Raw genomic sequence first — 21,797 nt, forward strand, 5'->3', positions numbered from 1 at the left:
GTGTTTGATAAGTTGAGGGAAGAAAAGTTGTTGATAAATCTAAAGAAGTATAGTTTTGTAAAGAATTAGTTGATGTACCTAGGATTTGTAGTCTCAACAGAAGGTCTAAAAATGGACCTAGAGAAAGTGAAGGCTATCCTTGAATGGCCTACTCCAAGTAGTGCAATAGAGGTAAGATATTTTCATGGATTGATTAGTTTTTATAGAAAGTTTATAAGAGGTTTTAGCAGTATTTGTGGACCCATGATTAAAAAATGAGAGGGGATAGAAAATACTTTAAGTGGACTATAGGAGCAGATAAGAGTTTTAATATGTTGAAGCAAAAAGTTACTAAGTAGCCTATTTTAGCACTTCCTGATTTTAACAAGGTGTTTCAAGTAGACTATGATGCTAGTGGTACTGCAACAGGAGCTATTTTGAGCCAAGAAGATAGACATGTTGCTTATTTTAGTGAGAAGTTGAATGATGCAAAATGAAATATTCTATTTATGATCAAGAATTTTATACTATAGTTCAAGCATTGAAGAAGTGGAGACACTATCTTCTTCCTGACGAGTTTGTTTTGTATACTAATCATCAAGGTTTGCAATATTTGAATAGTTAAGGAAAAATGAACCAAAGGCATTTGAAGTGGGTTGAGTGTTTGAAGAATTATACATTTGTTTTGAAACACAAGAGTGGGAAGTTTAATAGAGTTGTAGATGCTCTTAGTAGAAGACAACTTTTACTGACAGAAATGTAGATAGAGGTGGTTGGGTTCAAAGAGCTCAGTAATTTGTATCTAGATGATCCTGATTTTGGTGAAGTGTGGAAGGCTTATATAGAACTTATTACACTTGATATGAAAAAGTGGTTACATTTCATGATCCAAGATAGTATGTTGTTAAAATGAAGCTAGTTGTGCATTCCTAGAAGTTGAACGGGATAGAATCTAATCAAGGAGAAGCATAGTGGAGGATTTGATGGACATTTTGGTAGAGATAAAACCATAGCTTTTGTTGCTGAGAATTATTACTGGCCATAGTTGCAACAAGATGTGAAGAAGTTTGTACAATGTTGTAAAGTATGTCAAATGGTGAAAGGAGTGAAGCAGAATATAGGGTTGTATCAGCCATTACCTATACTAGAGAAACTTTGGGAGGATGTCAACATGGATTTTGTTCTTGGATTATTGAGGACATAGCGAGGGCACGGTTCTATTTTTGTGGTGGTTAAGAGGTTTTCAAAGATGACACATTTTATTCCTTGCAAGAAGACTAGTGACATTGTTCATGTGGAAAAATTGTTTTTTAGTCTACCCAAGAGTATAGTTTAAGATCGAGATACCAAATTTGTTGGGTATTTCTAGCATACATTGTGGAAGAAATTAAAGATAGACTTGAAGTTCAATTCATCACATCATCCATAGACTGATGGATAGACAAAAGTTGTGAATTGTAGTTTTGGAAATTTGCTGAGATGTTTGGTTGGAGACAAGCCAAAAGGATGGGATATGATTTTAACATAGGCAAAATTTGCATATAATACTTTTGTCAATAGGAGTAATATTAAATCATCATTCCAAATTGTATATGGAAGTAGTCCAAAAAATGCTTCTGAATTATGATGGTTGGATAATGGAGAGATAAGTAGTGCTGAAGCAAAAGAATTTGTTGAACATATGAAGAACATCCATGAGTAGGTAAGGAAGCACATCATATAGATGAATACACAGTACAAGGCTAAGGTAGATGTGAAAAGGAGGTATAAGGAATTTTAGGTTGGAGATGAAGTCATGGTTCATTTGAGAAAGGAATATTTTCCAATGGGTACATGTAATAAGATGAAGATGAAGAAGCTTGGATTGTGCAAAATCATGAAAATGCATGATTCTAGAAATGCTTATGAAGTGGAGTTGCCTGCTGAATTGAATATTTCATCAATATTTAATAATTTAGATTTGATAGAGGATTATGAAGGAGGTGATGGAGATGAAGTTGCAGAAGTGGAGTGGAGTATTCCAACAACTAGTTCAACTACAAAGGCGATTGAGGAAATACTGGACAGATGTATTAGCAAAAGTATAAGGAGCAAAACTTATGAGGAATACCTATTCAAATGGAAAGGGAGGCCAATAGAGGATTCATCATGGCTAGTAAGGGAGGAGGTTAACCATCTTGGTTTTCCTCTGAACACCTAAGATGTGACGAGGTCACTTCTAAAATTACCCTAGGTGTTTGATACAGAAACATCATGGGTATAAGAGCAATCTTCCATCACCCAAAAATATTTTCATTTCAGTCTTTTCTATTTTAACAAGGACTAGTAGACAAGGTGATTACTATTTATGGTAACTTTCTATTTTTAGTAAGTTTTTTTTATATAAGCTTAGAATGCTCTCATTTTCTACATGAAGGTTCATTTTAGATTTATATGCCTACCATAAAAATCTCATTTCTCCACCTTAAGTATTAGAGAATTTATTGCAGATTTTTGGTGGAAAATTTTATAGAGAAATCTTCAGGCTCATTGTTGGAGGCTTTAGAGTGCTCGGATGAGGTCCAAAAACTAGCTAGAAGGGTATCTGCACCATTTTGAGCTTGTAGATTAGGAGCTGGCATTTCTTAAAAGTGGTTATAATAGCCAATTAGAGAAACAATTCGAGAGTTATGACCTTTCAAAGGTGGGCTACCTGAAATTCCTAAAATAAATGTCAAAAATATATTTGGCTAACTCTATATGTATTGTTAGGGTCTGTCGGCCTGAGGTATTAAGTTTGAGCATCTAGAACCTTCTTGGGCAGCATAAAATTACCTATTTAAGAAAGGCTCGAACATTGTCTAGGACAACTCTGGGTGATAGTTCACAGCTTGTCTTGCAGATTATTGTAATCATGTGGGTTAGCATATTGTACTTGTGAATTCTATAATTTTGCATTTGTGGTGCAAATAAGAAGTCCATATTTTGTTCTCGCATTTGCTATTGTTTCTTTGTTTTCTGTTATGGTTTATGGTATCAAGGGGAGCACAATTCATCAAAATTTGTATCTACCACAAAACAATTATCCTTAAAATAGTTATCTACAACCAAATTAGGTATTCTCATCCCATTTCTAATCTTTTTCTTGAATTCTTTGAAGTAGTTATCCATTATAGCTTCAAAATTTTCTGCCAATTGATTGATCATGTTGGTTTTCTTCTCAATTGCCAATCTATGTTTATTCCATGCTATCGTGTCAATGGAGGGGAATGAAGTATATACATAGAAAAATATACAAACAAGTAAGGAATCAAACTTACATGAAGTATTATTGGCTTTCCTTATTTCTCCAAGATTCTCTGACAATTATTGTAGTTGTATATCAGTAAGATCATAACTATGATCTTTCTTCACAAATTTGTATTTGAGGTTGACTGTAATACAAGGTACACTATTCAATTGGCTCAACTGATAGAACTTGTGTGCAATAACATGTACTGTAAACTCCATGACTGGGTCTTTGATCCCATCAATCAACATTCTACAACTATTCCACTTCACCTTCATTTATTGCATAACAACATCCCTCACAATACTTATCGTTGTATTTGGTCTATTCAAAGTAGGATAACCAATAACTTGGTGTATGATAGCCTTGTTAATCTTAATTGGTCCACTCTTTAGCCATATCTTCATGTCATGTACTTAGCTCAATACAATTTTTATCTGCTAAACCTTAAAAAAATTCAAAAAGGATAGGGCATAGGTCAGTCCTTTCTTGGAAATAATCTTATGTTCATCTCTTAAGACTCCATTGTCACATAATTTTTCATATTCTACACGAAGTTGATGATCTCCAATTTCTCCCACTCTACACATATAATGTTATCATACATCGTGAATCATCAATACCCTTGGTGGAATTGATGAAAGAGCACCAAATTCATCATGTTTCAATACAACATTAGGATATTCCTTGAAATTTGGTGGATATTGGTCATTCCTCACAATTTGTGCATTGCTCTCCTTCAAAATTTGCTTCACAAATGCAAATGGAGAAGATGTCATTTCCACACTAGGATTTTGAACAAATTTTATTTAACAACAACAAAATAACATAGCTCAACACTAGAAACTTAACTTACTACTATCTTTCAATTAGCCAACAACATGCTCTAATTCGCTTGTTATGTTGCTAAATTCACCTTGATTGCTTTTGAATCACTTGTGCACTAAAAATCACTTGGTAAAATGGAAATGAGTACCAGAATTTGATATATACATTCAATCTATCCATTTAGGTCTACATTAAATGAATTTGTGCTTTGGTAGGTGCACAACACTTTTCTCGACCTTCACAAGTTGTGTTCACGCTTCTTTCCATTCAAATACTCAGTCACCATCACCTCACTCAATCAATATCAATTTGTTCGGCCAATACATCAACTCAGTTGATGTAAGCTCTTGGTCTATATTGCAATACTTAGTTAATATAGACTATATTACTGATGCTCAACACTTGATAGTGAAACATGTTCCATTGCCCAATACTTCTCTCAGATTTGTTATAATGCATCTTGATTCATGCTAATACAAAATTTTAGTCACTTTTCTTATTAGAAACTGATATATGATATAACATTTAAGTATATAGTCCCTCACATACCTCTTTTTTAGTTGGATGTCATGTGATCACCTAATCCATTGGATTGGGTGATCTCAACTTCTCTTGATCTGCTACCTTTAGCTTCTATCTATTTCTATGACTTATTCATCTCAACTTTCTATTTTCCTTTTTTGCTTTCACTATTTGGTGCTGGTGCTCGGGTCTTGAAGTTCTTACTAACATGTCCAACCTTAAGATAACTAGAACAAACTAGGTTTCCATTCAACCATTTCTTATAGTTACCTCTAAAATGTGTTTTAATGCAATTCTTTGGAATGTGCCCATTGTAATGGCCCAGCTGGAGATCCTTGGAAACAAGGATAAATATAAGACAAGATAAATTTTTCACAACTATGGATGCACATGAAATACAACATACAAGGATCATGAAGATCATAATAGAAGACTAAACAAACATCCAAATGCCAAAGGATCTCCAAAAACCACTACCGACCAAAATGACTAACCACAAAAGGATGCAAACAAATACGAATCCAAAAACATACCAAAATAATAATAAAAATTCCAAGATATTCGAGAACACCATAAATGGTGTCCAAAACACCTCCAAAAAACTTCTAGACAAATCGAAAAGTGCTTGCTACTCATCAAGAAGGTTTTTCCAAAACCTAGGCTATACTTTAAATTGGCAAGTGTAATACTTTCCAATATCGAATGACCTTTCTAAAGAAGGCATGCAATACAATCAAGGTTTGGGTGACACTTCTTGTGAGGGCATGTGATACTTTACAAGTACTATATGACTTTTCTCCATGAGGTGTGCGATACAACAAAGTGTCATATGATAGATTTTACAAGGGCATGTGATACTTTCTAGTATCGAATGATTCTTCACATTTGAGAGTGCAATACTTTAATTTATCACCTTATGTTGATGCATGGTCACCTGTGAAAGAAATAATTATTTTGAGAATCAAAACTAGGGATAAAATAGGAAATCAAGCCTCCACATCAGGGAGTGCCAAATCCACAATTGAGGCAAAGATACTTGAAACAATAGCTACAAGACAATTACTGCATCTAACCATCTAGCATAGCAATGAAGGGAAAGAACTGAAAATAACATCACAATGTATAGAAGTAATATTGTAATAAATGAACAACCAAACTAAGTATGCAATTTCTCCCAACCATAATAACATCACGAGACCAAAATGGGTCCTAGCCATCCCCTGCATGTAACATCCCAAACTACCAACTAGATCATTAGAGCTCTCTTATGAGGATGTCACTACTAAAATGTGGTACAACATAAGAATAATAAAATCTAACTTGCTAGAACTAAAGCATAAGATAACCTTGCAAATCAAATTTATCATCTAACGTATGCTAAATATCATAATATAGGAATGTGTCAATAAAACTACCATCATCTAACATGATATACAAGCATTCCAATGAAAACATAAATCACAAGAAAATATACTCTAGAACTCAAAGTACCAAATGAATACATCCAACAATGGTCGCACTAGGAAAATAGATCATCTCTATACACCATTCCCTAGTACTGGTGAAGGTAGCTATGCCTCCTAACCATGTGGAACCCATATGTACACTTCTATTATGCTAATGGAGATAATGATCCAACCACAAATACACATAAAGATAATGTCCATTGCTAACACTTATGCTAGACAATATGATGACTAAAACTAAGAACATAGAAAATGCATAAACTATAGGTCCTGGTCAGACCCTCAATGGGCTTCTAAGTAGGGGATGACATCATGAAGAGTCTCTTGGCATCAAGAAGCCTAAGCTTAGATCGTGCAAATTCAACTCCTTGATGGAAGGCTCTAGCACAACTTTTTTCATTATCTTAAGTTTTATGACCACCTAGTATTTTATTTAGTTATCACTTGATTAAAGCTCCCTCTACCAACCTATGGCATCATAATCACCAGTCTATGAGATAGAAGCCTCCTTCATATGATACCCTACCCTAACCATGCTCATCCAATGATGAGTTCCCATAGGCATGTACATTCCCAACCCAACCCCAATGATCATAACTCCTAGAAATACCATGGAAGATTGGGCCTCACAAGTCACTTGAAAAATGTATGTTGATGTACTTGTGTGTGGTGTACCACCATCATGAAGATCATAACACAAGGAATGAATGAGAACATAGTATGAAATATTACTCAATCAAAAATAATTTTAGTTAGATACATGCAGCATGCATCCCAATGCAACATAATAATGCAAGAATGACCTGACTAACATCCAAATAGATGATCAAGATCCATGACCAACATCATGCCAAGAAAACATGAGGAAACAAGGTGGCACATGAAACAAGGTAAAAACCCCCAAAACTAGAAAACTTTGAAATTAAAATGTATTTGGTCTTTGGGCATAAAAGTCATAAAAATCTAGTAAAATTTGGGTTTAGACATCGTATGCAAAAATGGCCAACATAATGGCATGAAATCCCAAACCCTCATCCCAAAAATAGGGAAAATATTCATACCTAACCAACTGGTCAGAACCAACAAATAGAAATAGAGGGGAACACTAGTTCTTAGCCTCTAAAGAAACAACTACCAAAAATAGATACAAAATTAGAGCTAAAACAAGAAAATGGGAAAGCCCTAAAGATAAACAACCCAAAGATATTGCCGAAAAAGATGACAATGCAAGGTCTTCTTGAGCTAGATCCAACAAGTCCATTCTCATGAAGATCCCATGCCCATAGCTCTCACACTGAACAAAAGACCAATCCTTCATAAAAAGGATTTCAGAGAAAGCTTTCCAATTTCTAAATTGAAAAATTGAAAGGTGAGGAATTAAATTCCTCTTTACATACTTATTCACTTTGAGTGGATAATTGATTAGGGAAATTAGCCAGTTAAACTAGCTAAAATTTGAATCCACCTATATGAAAATAAGTTATTCATAGAAATAGGAATTCATCTATGGAAAATCAGTCATAAATTAAATTCAATAAAAATTAAAGCTCAAAAACCCAAAATCATAGAAATTTCCTTAACAACTTTCACAATAATGCGAACCTCTAAATGCATAGACACGCTCACTGGTCTAATCACATAATGAAAATGAGTTTAGATTTAATAATCATTGAAAGGTTAAATTTAAACAATTGATTAAGGATACATCGACCATACAAGGACAACATTAGTAAAATATGAATAGCTGAATCACTAACTCTATGTGCCACTGCTAGGGATATAAATTCTACATACTAAACACATGATCAAGTGCAAATACATATAATATCATAGCCAAAGTAATAAATGCATTAACTAACATATTTAACCATTTATTCAATTCTACTAAAATAATCCATTTACATCACTCACATTTGCATAAAGCATAATGAAACAAGAATGAAGCAAATTACCATATCATAAAATCTATCACATAACAGAATTAGAGATATGTTCAGAATACTAGTTAACTAGAAATCATCATAGAATATAATGTCATCTCAAAATGACATCAATATGAAAATATGATAAACTAAACATCTTAGTAGTATAACATTTATGATACTAAAATCAAAGTATAACATCTAACCCTCGAGTCATCTCAAAGTAAAAATAATAAGAGTACCAAGTATCTCTTGAATCAAAATATAACACTGTATAGACTACAAACACGAGAGGCACTAGACCCATATTCTCCATAATAATGACAATTATATCATGTGTTGTAATCCCAATTGTAAGAGTTACCTTGCTTAGGTGCATGGGTTTTACTTTCAACTGTCTAGTTAGATTTAGTTTTGAATTTTCATTCATGAGCTCTATGTCCATATTTTTTATAGTTATAACAATATCCTTGAAATCTGTATGTAGTAGGTGCATCACTTATCTTTGACCTACATTCATGTGCTTGGTGTCCTTGTTTCTTACAATTAAAGAAGTTATCAATAAACTTAGGTTTAGGGTTTTGCATATCATTTTTTCTTCTACAAATATTAGCAATATATCCAAGTTTACCACAATGATAAAAAGTAGTTTTTTCTATGGATTTTGTATTTCTTTTCTCATCACTCTTTGATGACTCTCCTTCCTTAGTAGATGAAGAGTGCTTGATATGTCCTAGACCATAAGTATCGCTAGATGACCTTGGTGATCTCATTAGTTCTTTCTCAGATCTCAACTCATTCCTTAGTTGGTCACTCTATGATCTCATATATTATGATCTCCATGTCCTTTCTATTCAACTCTTGATTTTCAAGTAGCAACTGATTCATCATGTCCAACTAATTGTTTGTAAGCTTCTGCACATAAAATGATCTTTCTTCAAGTCTAGTAGAAATTTGTCTTTTGTCTTCTTTAGCCATAAATTTTTCTTCTCCAACTTTCTTCTTTTTTTTAGTTACTTCAGATAGTCTTACTAATTGAATTTCTTGTTCTCTTTTTAGTTCTCTGACTTCTTTACTTAGATTGTTGTCCTTCTTTAGTAGATCTACTATTGTTGCATCACTATCATCAAAATTCCCACTATTAAGTAATCCCTTGACATCAAATTCCTTATATAGTGTCTCATTCTGTTGAATGGCCATATCTTTTCTTTTCTTTAAGGATTTCCTTAACTCATCTTTTTATCCTTCAAGTTATTATAGTATGATTTGGATCTCAATCATCTAGTTCTCAATAATCTTTCCCATTTTGTATTCCTTCATTTCAAGATTTGTACTCTCAAGTTGTTAGGCTTCCTTCAAGAGAATTGTGCTCTGATACCAATTATTGGAAGTCTTAATGGGAAATAAGATATTAAGAGGGTGGGTGAATTGGGATCTATAAAACTTTTCACTATTGAAAAAAATAATTTTATTCATACCTAATCTATCTCATATCTTAGATCTCCTACGTTACAAACATAAACTTTTAATGCTAAAATGAAATCTATTTAAGCATTATCCATGAAAATATAAAAGCATAACACAATGATTTTGGTAACCCATAAACACTTCAAGATGAAAGTAAAACTAGGGTGGGGATGAAACCCACAAATCTTTACTGCTGCAACAACAAAGTTCACCTATTAGGACTACAATTTGATCACTTATGATGATCTAACATATAAGGGGTCTTCTCTATCAAAATATTTTAAGATTATTAGGTCTTATCTTGATTAAAATATTTTACACTTACAATAAAGTAAGGACTCTTTTAGGAGATATAAATAAGTTCTATTAGAACCACTATGTTAAGAGATTTTCACTAACTCAATTTATCAAAATTGAAATAGTACTTGATCCTTCAATTTTCTTTGAAAGATGTTTATAGATCTCCTCTCTTCAATATCTCAAACTAATCTCCTTATCTAAAATGTTATATTTTGTCCTTCACTATTTTGGTTTCTCTATATGATCTCCTTTTAGACTTATCATTCCTTTCTTTGTACTTAGCTTGTCACTCCTTCACTTCATCATTTACTATACATTACAATCCATAATGAGTTTGGGATTAGAACCCTTCTTAAATAGATAATCGTAGAAATTTCTAGATCTTAATCAATGATCCATATTTCATCCTTTTGTCATTTTTCCCTTTTTGATTTTCTAATTGGTCATTATGCTTTTCTTAGGATTAATGCCTTCTGAAAAAATACATAATCTTCTCCTTAATTATCTCTACAATCTTTAAATATCATGTAGAAGTTGGCTAAAATGATTTACATAAGTGTTTGTTTTATTACAAACTCATATGTCAAAACTAGTTTACTCAACACTTGAATGTTCTGACACTCGGTTATAACTAATATTCATGCTATCACTTAGCCTATACTAATTCACTTGGAATTAACTAACTTTATATATACCTAGTCTCTCTTTTTTAATTGGCATGCATGCTAACTTGGTCTCTACTAGAGTGTTCAATAACCATTGACTTGCTCAAGATATGATAAAATATAAACAAGTCCTTTGTAGCTTGACCTTCTCTAAATGACTCAGTTATAGCAATGATTATCCAAAGCTTCCTTGAAAATGACTAAGTTTTAGACACTAAGAGGTAAATTATGTAAATGTTGTCTTAAACTCAACTTAGGTCTTGCACTCTATACCCTTTCAAAAAAAATTAGTAAAAGGTTTGATTTATGGGGGAATAGTATAGAGAAATATAGTAAAACAAATAAATCAAATTAAGCAATGAAAAATATAATTCTAGTCTAAATTATGATTTTATTTGATCTAATGTAGTTCTTAGTGAGTAAATATATTGTCTTAAACTCAAGTCAAGTCTTGTACTCTTCATCTTTTTAAAATTTTAAAGTACAAGGTTTGATTTATGGGGGAATAGTATAGAGAGATATAGTAAAATAACTAAATCATATTAAGCAATGAAAAATATAATTCTAGTCTAAATTATAATTTTATTTGATTAAAGTAGTTTTTAATGAGTAAATATGTTGTCTTAAAAACTCAAGTTAGGACTTGTGCTCTTCATCCTTTCAAAATTTTAAAGTACAAGGTTTGATTTATGGAAGAATAGTATAGAGAAGTAGAGTAAAGTAATTGAATCAAGTTAGGCAGTAGAAATGTAATTCTGGTTTAAATTACAATTTTATTTGATCGAAAGTAGTTTTTAGCAAGAAAATATGTTGTCTTACTTGGTGCTTTATCAAATTGAGTTTTTATTTATGATATTTCTACAAGATCATATATTCATCTAATTTAAGAGTCTTAATATATATTATGAAGCTATCATGCAAACCATCTATAAACATGTAACCATAATCATGTCCCAATTTTTAGTTGTTATTTTTGTAACATTCACATCTCCAATAATTGTGACATTGTATGTGGAAAAACCAACTAATGCACAATTTATAGAAGTAGCTCACCTTAATTAATTATAAATGTACCAAAATCATTTTTAAATATTATTTCCTGCATATTTTTCATATAACACAAGTACTGACATTACAATTTTTGTGACCACATTTTCGTAGAAGCCACCATATTGTAAACCACCATGATTATACTAAATTTTCTCAAACTTATATTTTTTCCCAAATGTTATAGTTTTTTGGTTAATAGTTTGTCCCTCTTGCTAACTTGGCTTTACCTTGACTCTAGATGTCCAAAATGTGAGGAAACAAAAGGATGTTACCAACAACTGGATTAGTGTATGTGTTATATTTCTACTCTATGAGTTGTAAGTTGCAACTCCATTATATGAAATATATGCAATGAATTTTGTTTTTAATATATCATTGGAATATGGAGAATGCTCTTAACCTAAGAGCAAAAAAGGATAAACTAGGATGTTCATAACTACAAACACCCTAGGAAGAAATAGATTTGAGTAACTTATAACACCCAAGGGAATGGATATCACAAGCTACCTTAAAGTTCTTCTAACATCTACTCCTACTTATAAGTTCAAATTTACCATCTAAATGCAAAAGAGGAATCAAGAGACATGCACATGAGGGAAAATAGAATTGCTTTCACTATCAGCCTTGAATGAAATGGAATCCAATCAATAACTACTATATTCATATACATTTATCTATCATTTCCCAATGAAACTATCTAACATGATATGAAATGAACAAGAGAAGAAGCAAAATCATAAATGAGGAAAGTAAATGGAATCACTTCTACGACAAATATCAAAATGAAATGGAATCCATCTAATTATTGCAAGATCACATATAATTGTCCTTCAATTATTAATGTAGAACCAATCTATACATTGACAACAAAACATCACAAGAAAATAGGGTAAATGGAATCTTAGACCAATTGACCATCAAGTTTGCCAATGCTTACATTATCAAATGAGGTTACATTTATAGTTTTTTGTCATTTCTTAATTTTGGCAGAGCAATAATCATCAATAGAAAATGAAATAAGGATAAAATATGATGTTATCCAATAATATGATGAAGTGGCATCTTCTCCATCAATTATTTTGGATCATAGATATTCCAAAAAACATTCCATGACCTTTTAGCTTCTTGAGATCTCAGAAAACCTTGTGGAAAATCACAGTTTCTTTTATTTTCTATTGTTTCATGCTAGACCACTTATTTTGTATTTCAACATTCATTGCATTTTTAAATTCTAACCATCAATTTTAAATCAACAATAATGATTTAAACATTGAGACTTGCCTTTATAGTTTCCACCATGGGTCCACTGAGAACACGTGTCTTTCTATCAATTTCTCGCTATGACAATTCTCCTAACAATTTTTAATAGCGATATAACGACAAATGCAGATCTTCTTTTAATCTAATGCTGATAATAAAATGATGTTAAGTCTTTTTGATTTGCGATGCGGGTCCCTCTTTCTAACTAAGCACATTGTGGTAGTACTTTATTGGTTGGAAGATCTGACATAGTCTTTCATGAGACCTCATGACTATTCTGGGCCCATTTGGACATGTGTTATCACATCACTTTGTCGCATAAATTATCAAACAAGCATCTTTAAATAGTGACATTATGACCTTTGTAGATCTTTTTTGATATGATAGCTGAAGGCATCTAACTTTCTTTTAATATTAAAATGGGACTTGATCTGATAAGTGAACACAACTGCCCAATACCAAACATTCTTTCATTCAATTGACTTTTCAACTATGCAACTTATACTCATAGATTAAATTTTAACCATCAATTTTGCTTCAAAAAGAGTCATACCACATTTGACTTGTTTCCTTTTCCATTTCTACATTTTAAAGTATTAATTCTATATTGAATCCAACTAAACTTGATTCTAAACTATTCTCACAATTTGTATATTAATCTTTAGCCTTAGTCTTCGATGTCTTCTATTGCATTTTGCTTAAAATATGTCTGTGATATCTTCATTCTACTTATGTTATGTCTTTAATGGAGCACCTGACCATAGAGTTAGGATTTCATATGAATAGAACTGATTATTTGTTTCTCTCTCTCATCTAGGGTATGCAAAAACTTACCACCCCAAATCCTAGTTAGCTAGACCTAATTGAATATATTACATTAGTCTTATATTCCCCACCTAGGAAACTTAGGGATAAAGATGAGAGAGGAAAACCCTAATGGAAACCAAGACCAAGCACATACATGAAACATTGATACAACCCTAATCCTATGATCTTGAAAAATATAGGGGTCTGATATCATGGCAACAACTAGCTTTGATTGGGGAACTGGGCATGTTAGTGCCTAGTCAAGAACCTAGCAATCTCTAGTTTCAAAAAGCCTCAGCAAAAGCATACACAACAACAAGTTACTTTCTTCCTTTATTACAAAAAAAATCCAAATAGAAAATATTAGTTCCTAGTTCATTGGTTTGTAGAGTCTTAAATAACATGGGGAGATGCCATGCATTTGGCTAGTGGGGAAACAGGGCAACAAACACAAAAGAAAAGAAAGCACATAGAAAGAAGTAGAGAAAGAAAAGATAGCTACACTAAACACACACCTAACCTATCATATTTACAAAGGTGAGATGAATCTCACCTTGGGAACCAATAACAAAGGATATTGAAGTGAATCCACTTACTAATTGGTTGAAGTAGGATCCCCTCCTCCACAATTGATTTTGATCTCTAAGTAGGATCCCTACTTGTAGCAGTAGCAAAAGCATGACAACTCCAACTCTCCAAGTAGTATGCACAACTTGACTAGATGCTCACTTAGATCCAAACAACCATGCTACATTATATATTACCTCATCTTCCTCGGGCTCTTTGATAGTGCCTTTCTAATAATCTTCTAGAAGAGGAAAATGATCATGCATCTCTTTATTAGGAGAAAACTGGTTGGCATTAGGAACTTCAATTACCCCCTCACATAAATGGGCTTCATCAACCAAGGTAGAGAAAAACCTCTCTTGCACAAGCTTTATTATTGGATGGATACCTACTTTATTGCATTCAAGAACCAAATCTCCCTCAACTATACAGTGATATGCATTCTCCCTATCCTCCATTGCATCTTCATTATCTTCAAGAGTAAAATCAATAGGAATACACACAAAAGAAGGAGAAGAAAACTCAACCATTAATGACCCTTCTTCAATTTGATTTGGTTTTTTATTTGGGTTGTCAAATGGTTCTTCTTTCTTTACAACCTCTGACATGTCAATAGTTCTTTTAATAACAAACTTATACTTTAGATTGACAGTGTATGGTTCATAAATATGAGAAGAGGAAGTAAAAAACAAATCATATTCAATAGGTAGACCTATCATACTTGAGTTGTTGTGAAATATTTTTTCTCTCCACTTCATTGCTTCTTCAAAGGAGTTATGAACATTCAACAAGCTCTCAAATAGTACATCCATCGCTAATCACTTTTCAACAAGTCCATCTAGTGAGAATTTCTCAATAGGAGAAGACCAAAAGGAAACACCTTCTCTTTCTATGTCTTCTACTTTCTTTTTGTCATCTAGGACTTGTTCTTCATCATAAGAGGTAAGGTCTTGATGATCAAAGATAAAATTACCAAGTAAAGTGGTTTCATAAAAGGGCTTTTCCTTACCATTCTTCTTGATCTTCAATAGAGTCACATCTTCTTCTTCTTTTGCAAGAAGTGCACAAGTTGTTTCTTCTTCATATTGATAGTTGGTATCAAGAATCTTTTCTTCAATTACCTCTTTATCAAGGATAAAAATTTTAGTAGTGGGTTCATGAAGTTCTTCCTCATGCTGGTACAACCATTCTTCAAGTTGAACTTCATTGCTTCTTTCTTCAATTAGAGTCAAACTCATAGCATTTGGAAAATCACAAGTGGAATGTTCTAGTGCAGGCATATGATTATCAAAAGATTCTTTTTAAAAAGAATTTGATGGAATATTGTTACCTTGATCTATAACATCAGGAATAACTTATTTTCTACCAAAGACTACAATAATATGAGAACTAGAGTGGGAGACATTACCATGGGAGTTTCATAATTAGGTGTAGATGTTATCTTCAACTTTAGCTCCTTCCTATTGTCTTTTTGTTGATCCTTCAATTTTTAGAATAGGTTGCAAAGGTGATCCCACATCTTCTTTGCTTTGGGGTCATCTCCTTTATCGAGACTCTCTACAAAATTTAAGAAGATCTTCTTAAAGACCTTGTCCTTAATTGTATAAAGTTCCTCAAGAGAAGGCTCATGCCTTAGCCTATATAAGGGTTTTTCATGTTCAACTATATGTACTTGTTTTAGCTTCTTTCTTTCACTTCCTTGTAAGTCTTCCAACTTGTAGAATCTAGAGCACACACATTTCCATAGGGAGGTAGAAACATGATCATCTTCAATGCTGATTTTTTTTGGATAGCATGGGAGATGATTTATTTATATAGAAGTATAATCTCCTTGAACAACTTGTCATTAGTTTCATTAAGCTCTTGGAAAGTGGGTTTAGGCCTTGGCCTTTTCTCATTTTTTGAATTTTTCATGACCATTGAATTACACTGGACCTTCTTAGACCAAAGAATCTAGGTCCTTCATACAAAGTCACTAATATTCATCCTAGAGAAGACACCTATAGACTTTTGAGAATGAGAAACCAAACATTGAGCTTAGATTCCAATCCCTAGCGAAGTCACCAAAACTGTTGGTTAACAGTTTGTCCCTCTTGCTAACTTGGCTTTACCTTGACTCTAGATGCCCAAGATGTGAGGAAACAAAAGAGTGTTACTAATGAATGTGTCAGTGTATGTGTTATATCACTACCCTTTGAATTTTAAGGTACAACTCCCTTATATGCAATATATGCAATGAATTGTGTTTTTAATAGCTCATTGGAATATAGGGTATGCTTTTAACCTAAGAGTAGAAAAGGATAAACTAGGATGTTCATAACTACAAAAACCCTAGGAAAAAATAGATTTGGGCAACTTATAACTCCTAGTGGAATGGATATCACAAGCTACCTTGAAGTTCTTCTCACATCTACTCCTACTTTTAAGTACAGATTTACCATCTAAATGCAAAAGAGGAATGAAGAGATATGCACATGAGGGAAAATGGAATTTCTTTCACTATCAGCTTTGAATGAAATGGATTCCAACCAATAACTAATAACTCATATGCATTTATCTTTCATTTCCAAATGAAACTATCTAACATGATATGAAATGAACAAGAGAGGAAGCATAATCATATATGAGGAGAGTAAATGGAATCACTTCTACTGCAAATATCAATATGAAATGTAATCCACCTGATTATCACATGATCACATATAATTGTCCTTGAACTCTTAATGTAATCTATGCATGGACAACAAAATATGACAAGAAAATAGGGTAAATGATATTACAAACCAATTCCCATCAAGTTTTCTGACTCTTTCATTTCAAATGAGGTTACATTTATAGTTTGTTGTCATTTTTTAATTCTTGCAGAGCAATAGTCATAAATAGAAAATAAAATGAGGATAAAATATGATGTTATCCAATAATATGCCCAAATGGCATCTTCTCCATTGAATATTCTAGATCAAAGATATTCTAGAAAACACTCCATGAAATTTCAGCTTCTTGAGATCTCAAAAAACCCTATGGAAATCATTGTTTCTTTTATTTTTTGCTATTTCACACCAAACTACTTATTTCGTATTCCAACAATCACTATATTTTCAAATTCTGACCATCGATGTTAAATCAATGATCATGATTTAAATGTTAGAGACTTTCCTTTATAGTTTCCAGTGTAGGTCCATCAAGTACACGTGTCTTTTTATCACTTTCTTGCTTTGACAATTCTCCTGACAATTTTTTGTAGCAAGATGGGTATGAATGTAGATCTTTCTTTAATCAGATGATGATAATAAAATGATGTTAAATCTTTTTAATCTGTGGCATGGGTCCCTCTTTCCAACTAAGCACATCATGGTAAATAGATGGTAGTACTTTATTGGCTGGAAGATCTGACATATTCTTTCGTGATACCTTGTAACTATTCTGGGGCCATTGAGAATGTGTTCTCACATCGCTTTGTCACATAAATTATCAAACGAGCATACTTACATAGCAACATTACAACCTTTGTAGATCATTTTTGATCTGATGGCTAAAGGCACCTAACTTTCTTTTAATATTAAAATGGGACCCAATCTGATAGGTAAGCACAATTGGCCAATAGCAAGCATTCTTTCATTCAATTAGCTTTTCAACTCTGCAATGTATATGCAAGGATTAAATTTTAACCATCGATTATTATTCAAAAAGAGTCATACCACCTTTGACTTTTTTCCTTTGCCATTTCTACATTTTAAAGCATCATTCTATATTAAAATTCAACTGAACTTGATTCTGAACTATTCTCATGATCTATATATTAATCTTTAGCCTCAGTCTTCTATGCCTTTTACTACATTTTGCTCCGAATATGTTTGTGAATACTTCATTCTACCTGTGTTATGTCTTCAATGGAGCACTTGATCATAGAGTTAGGATTTCATATGAATAGAACTAATTCTCTCTCTCTCTCTCTCTCTCTCTCTCTCTCTCTCTCTATCTCTCTCTCTCTCTCTCTCTCTCTCTCTCTCTCTCATCTTAGGTATTTAGAAACTTATCATCCCAAATCCTAGTCATGTAGACTAATTGAATCTATTACACTATTCTTGTATTCCCTACCTAGGCAACTTAGGCATAAAGTTGAGAGAGGAAAACCCTATTGGAAACCTAGACCAGACACATATGTGAAACATTGACACAACACTAATCCTATGATGTTGAAAAATATAGGGGACTAATATCATGGCAACATAATTTAAAATTTACTTTTAATGATTTGATACCTCATATTCAATTAAGCAAGTATGCTCTTTAGTTAGCATTTCTAGGCTAGAATCAAAAGCCTTAAAAAATACTCTCCACCAATTTATTAATATGAAGCAATAAGGATAGGTTTAAGCACCTTTGCAATATAATTTTATTAAGAACTTCACAAAAGTTGTTTCAAGCCTTCTTAAAACTTTCTTGTTGACACATTACCTTAAATGGGTTTTGTAGAGTGAAAAGTTTTTTCATATAGTTAAAATTTGATATAAAAATAATAATACAAAAGGATAATTATGTTTAGAATTTACTAACCAAGATTTTAAATAAATCATGGATGGAAAGATAGGTCATTAACTTATACCAATGTAAGGACTGGTAGGCTGGTATCAATCCTAAAACATAGCCCAACATTTTCCCCTCATATTTAATACCCACATTTAAACTTTAACGAATAAATAGAACAAACAATATGAAAAATAGAGCCTATCGGGTTTCTTTGTCTTGTGAAGCTAGTATATTATCATATACCCAATTTCAAAAAAATAAAATTTTATGCCCAAAGTAAGTTTTTTAGTAGTGAGAATCAATATTGGATTTGACACATTTCAAAATTTATGAGTATTTATGTATTTAAGAATATTTATTATTAGAAATACAACAAATGGAATACTTTTGTGGGATCCTTTCACTAATGGGAATACCCAAAACTAGCAATTGGTGCCAGAATAATATTGTAAGACTAATTTTCTATTTATTTATTTTAGAATTTTACAAGACTTGCCAGATTAGTGTTGAATATATCACATTTCTACTTATTAGGAAAGAAGCTAGATATCTCATAATATGTAGACTACAAAGAAACATAGTGAGTGGTAGATGTAATGCTTACAACAATGCCCTTGTAAATGTTCATAAGTTTACATAGGGTCTACTAAATATGGTAATAAATAAATCTCAATACTATAGGCTTGAATCAAGCACATATTCTCAAGATCTTCTTTGTGGTTTTTACTTTGGATTAATTGAATTACCATGTACTCAAACCCATTGACTAATAAAGGCCCTGCTACACCCATTGTGATTTTCACATATGCGACAAACATTTTATGACATTACCCAAGAATAGATTGATAATCAAATCTCTCCAATGGCCACCTGTCAATAGATATCCCAATCATGAGCTCTAATGCCCTCCTCCTCATAGAGGCATCTCTCTCACAATCCCAAAGGGAGGATTCAAGAGAATAGGATGCACACAAAAACTACAATATTTTGATTTTCATTGTTACCAAGGTGAAGTCCATTGAGTTGGATCTCAAGCTTCTTAACAATGGCTTCTTGTTTTTTTGGTAGTCCACAAGCTATTGTAGGGGCATTCAAATAATCTTCAAAAAACTCATCCTAGAAGGCATCATTTCTCTTGTTGATGAACTTTTGCACATAATCGATGCCAAAAAAACCCCAAAAGATAGATGAAGGAAGCCAACAGAGCCACAATGGCCATAAGCTCCCCAAAGCATACATGAATAGGTGTTGAGATTTTGATCTTCTCCCTCCATCTCCTCATCAAAAAATATGATGTCATAAATAAAGAAAATGAATAAGACCTTGTTGGTAAGCCCTATAGGGAGAAGTAGGGCATCTAATGCCAAAAGCTTTGAATTTCCACTATCATTCACATTGTTTTTCTTCATCTTTACCTTGCCATCATCCATTTTCTTCATCATCTTGAAATCATGGAAACTATCATTCTTCACACCCATTATAGATTTCCTTAGCCCAACAACATCCATCATGAACATGAGGAAGCTTTCTATGGTGTTTAAATCTAGGCTTTGGAGTAACCCCCCATGCAAGCACATACAATCTTGTTTGCAAAATCCTAAATAATACTTGGTCACATTGTTTATTGTTCTATGACTAATCTTTCCTTTTATGTCCTGTGAAGCTATAAGTATCAACACTACCCCCAAATTATCTATCAAATTCAATGAAGGCTGAAACACATGAACACAATTTCACCTATTTAATTTTAGCCAAAGCTAAAACTAAGAAAACTAAGAGACCCCAAAAATAGTTAAAAAACCTTGACTCAAATTGGCTAATTTCGTGATCTCCAAAATTCAATGATTTTTTTTTATCAATCACACATTTTCATCTTTAATTATATAGTTATATCAAAGATTCGATGTCAAATGTGAACTCTTACCCATTTGGTTGCTAGAATAGGAATAGGAAATTATGAATATGTTTTGTATTCTTTGTTGGGTGCACCAAATTGGAATAGAGAATATGAATACATATTGTCATTTTGCCCCTAAAATGAGCATATGTCCATTCCAATTAGGCTAAGATCCAAGGACTAAGGAGCATCCACATTGCCAAATTTTCCTAGGGTACTATCCTGGCCTCATCCCTTATGATGTCTTCGAGCCTAGCACTCAAGACTTGGTCCCTGGTGTGCTCTTTGTGAGCCATTCAACTTCACTAGTAGACCAAGGGCCTATTGACTTTAATCAAAAATTTAAGTCATCTTAAGACTGCTGAATGTGATAGGAAGCAAATTTAGGAAGGATACTCTAAATGTTAGTTGTAGAGATGGGGTCAATTGAGGTCCAAGATATGCAAAGACATCTAGGAATATTTGGTAGCAAGCTTGAATAGTTCACCATCAGCTTCATTTGCATTCAATTTACACTAGCTTGTGGTTGTGGGTTCAAATCCTCTCTAGTTAAAGTCACACAAGTGAAAATAAAAAAGAGTCACAATCAAGACACTAGTAGATCAAAGATTTCAAACCATCAAGAAATGAGCAATATAGATCTACATTTTTAGTGGTCAAAGAAGACATTTCTTGATCAAACCATCAAGAAGTAAGCAATATATATGTGATGGTGGAGTTTCACACACTATACAAATCTACAATTCAGTGATCAAAGAAGACATTTTTGAGAGCATCAATATTCCAATGGACAATAATATATTTAAACCATAATCTCTATCTATTAAAATTGATGGAAAGTTTGGAATCCAACATTCCAAGATATTTTTTGTAGATTTTGATGCATACACAAGTATTGACATGACCTAGTTAATAGATCAAAATATACATGCGAACAATTTTACATGTAATAATGAGGAAGGAAATAGAGATCATGAGGATTGGACAAAGGAGCTATGACACCAAAAAAAGTCATGTCTATAGTATTTCAAAGGATTTGAGGTAGAAATGGGGCATTGGAGTAATTTGGAAACAAGTCGTTTCACTCTTCACATGATTCAGATGACCATGGATCTTGCACAACCTCAATTGTCATAGGATCACTTGTGCAAAATACAAGTGTATTTGGTTATATTGGAAAAGCTAGTTCTAGAGGAGGATCTTATTATACTTGGATGGTAATTTAATTCCAATTTCAATTTGGTGAACCAAATAGAATAGAGAATAAAA

At 32.7% G+C, this 21,797-nt stretch overlaps 1 pseudogene; it reads right to left on the reverse strand.

The window, feature by feature from the left end:
* LOC149538523 (3-hydroxy-3-methylglutaryl-coenzyme A reductase 1-like) overlaps nucleotides 1-20,109 on the reverse strand; it is a 29,429-nt pseudogene extending 9,320 nt beyond the window's left edge.
* Between the last annotated feature and the right edge of the window lie 1,688 nt (nucleotides 20,110-21,797).

The sequence above is a fragment of the Cupressus sempervirens genome, chromosome 9 (genome assembly GCF_028749045.1).
Source record: "Cupressus sempervirens isolate cs-2001-9-10 chromosome 9, ASM2874904v1, whole genome shotgun sequence".
In the NCBI taxonomy this organism is placed as follows: domain Eukaryota; kingdom Viridiplantae; phylum Streptophyta; class Pinopsida; order Cupressales; family Cupressaceae; genus Cupressus; species Cupressus sempervirens.